Genomic DNA, 2,895 nt, shown 5'->3' on the forward strand with positions numbered 1-2,895 from the left:
CATTCCAATATACATAGAAAGTGAGTTCCAAAAGCCCAAAAGAAATCAGCAACAAAAATAGAAAAAATCTGCTGATTCATAGGCTTCTTGGAACTCCGAGAATTATTCTCGGAGCTCTGAGCTACAAACACCGAGAGTCATCTCGGAACTCTGAGAAATGGTCCAGGAGTATAATGTCATACTCTGTCAATTTTCTCTGAACTCCGAGAATTTTCTCGGAACTCCGAGAAATGGTCCTGGGAATGAAACTCCTCTATCTGGCAGTTTTCTCGGAACTCCGAGGATATTTCTAGGAGAGACATTGTAAAGGTGCCAAGGGCATCCTCGTTTAATTCTCTTGGATTGTAAAAGCCTCGGAGCCGGGCGTTGTGGAGCTCTCAATAGTGGAAATCGTCAAGTGCGACCTTGAGAAAAGTGGAGTAGGCCGTTTGCCGAACAACTATAAATCATTGTGTCACTTGTGTTGGTATTTTTCTTTTCTCTCTTACCATCTCACTCTATCATTTGTGCTTGCATTTTTACATAGCTAGAATTGAGTGAGTAGTTAGCATTTTATTTTTGATTGAATAATTGTACCTTACTAACTAGGCTATAAATCACCCAATTAAGTTTGCTAATCAAAAGGATTTTTGAACTTATATAAATTTATAATATTGTTTAAGTTCAACTATTTGAAACTTAATTTCTTAAGGGATAAGTCTTGGGTGAAATTTTAGGAAAAGTTTTTTAAAAGGCAAAGGTTTTATAAACATTCTATTCACCCCCCTCTAAGTTGCCAATCCGAGTCAATCCTCGGATTTCAATGGCTTTTAATGTATTTTTAAGTTGCTAATGGCTTTTGAGTTATCTTTAATTTGTTAAGAGCTTTTAAGTCATCTTTAAGTTGCTAAGGCTTTTTATAAACACATCCATACTTTGATATCCTTAGCCTTTTCTTTGTTATTAATTTTTCTTTCTTTAGATTTGCTAGCGAATATCGCCAACGGTATTTTACGAGCTGACATTTGCATGTGATTGCAACCACCTCCTGAATAAGATAAATTTGTTGAAATGGGAACATGTGTGGCTGCCTTCCAACACAACAGCTAACCCGTGAAATACCCTTTGTGATGGTCCATCACAAATCCCTTATAATTGTATATGCTCTTAGCTTGTTTTTACTTCAACCCAACCTTTTCTGTTTTGTTTTGCATGTGCAGGTATCGAATGGGATTCATGTAGATGAAGAGTAAACATGGGTTTCAAGCTCTGATGGTCGCATGAAGGTGAGTTGGGGTTCGAATATCAATTGAAGTGGGATGAACTAAAAATGGGCTGTGAACATCAATTAGAAAGTGGGGAGTGCAAATATCAAGACGGAATGGGGGCTGTAGATTTTAAATGGAATTGGGTTGTTGATCAATGGATTTATTTTTCCAGGATTTTGAATTCTGGTTTTTATCTATATTGGAAAATGATTTCCAATATGTTTTCCTACATTTAAAAATAATTTCCAGCATGAAAACTATACTAGAAAATGATTTCTAGAAATTTTTTTACATTGAAAAGTGATTGTTAAGATCAAATTGAAATGGGTTGTGTGAGAAATTAAATGAAGTTCTATTATGTCGTTTTTATTTTTTAACGTACTGTTTGTGGATTTTAATTATTTGATTCTTTTTTTTCCAAAATAAATTCAAAATTCCTAATAAAGCTTAGGATTTCAAAATTCCACCTTAAGTAGGTCCGAATTGAGAAACCCAAATTAAACTCTAATTAGTCATGACAATATTAATTAAAAATTGTTACCCATTCATCTAATCAACATGCAACAGGCAATAAGACACTTGGCGACTTGTAACATAATCATGCAACTAACTATAACATAGTTTCGAACTAAAATTGAGTACTAGATTTTGAAAAGATCAGAATATGCAATTGGTGATAAAAACATGCAAAAAACATAAATCTTGCAATGGGGGACCAAAGGAGGCTAAAGAAAACTTTAATCAAATACATACCTTGAAGAAGATTTCCACCAATTAAGAGAACCACCAAGAGAACAATATACTTCAGCCTCCCAAAATAAGTATTAATTTTAGCCACCAGTACGAATTCAACCTACAAGATCGAAAAGAAAAATTCACAGCCACAAGGATTAAGAGAGAAGAGAGAGATGCTGATCTCTTGTTCCACCAAGGATGAGAAAGGGCTGCTTGGTCTTGGGTGTGGGAGAGAGAGTTGATGTAGAGGGACCAGAGAGGCAAGAGATGTGAGTAATAGATGAGAGATGATATAGAGTTTTTGGGTCAAAAGGATGAGTACCCACAAAAAAAAGTGAGCTGTGGGAGACCCAAAAATTGACGTCCCACCTTGTCTATTTTCTCCCCCCTTTTTCTAAAAGCATCCTTCTTTATATAATTGGAGAAACAAAGTTGGTTTTGCCAAATTCTGGAGATGGAGGATCGACTCCAATTTAGAAGATGAGAGGTCTGTCCAAATTTAGGGGAGAGAAAATTGCCGTTATTTAGAGATAGAAGGATATGTCCAAACCAAGTGACTCTATGTATATTAATTTTCTAATCAAAAGAAGAAGAAAGTTGGTCGTTCACAATTAGAAAGAGGTAAGGCTGGAGCAATGATAGTGATGAACCGGTCTCGTCCAATAGTAATCCAAAAGGGTAACGAGTCTCCAATTTAAGAAAGAGAGAATTGGCTTGCCCTTTTTAAACACTAGGAATATAAAAGGGCTGCCATCCAAAGTGGCTATAAAAGATTTGATTTCTTAAAATGGGAGGGATACTACAGTAATTTGCTATTGTGAGAGAGATGATCGGTTGATATCTTTCTATAACTTCTTTTCTTTCTTGCAAAAGAGCTCTTTCCCCATCATCAACTTCCTATTAATAAAAAGAC

The sequence above is a fragment of the Tasmannia lanceolata genome, unplaced genomic scaffold, assembly GCF_043159265.1.
Source record: "Tasmannia lanceolata isolate RefF3 unplaced genomic scaffold, GAP_Taslan_0.1 ptg000013l, whole genome shotgun sequence".
NCBI lineage: Eukaryota > Viridiplantae > Streptophyta > Magnoliopsida > Canellales > Winteraceae > Tasmannia > Tasmannia lanceolata.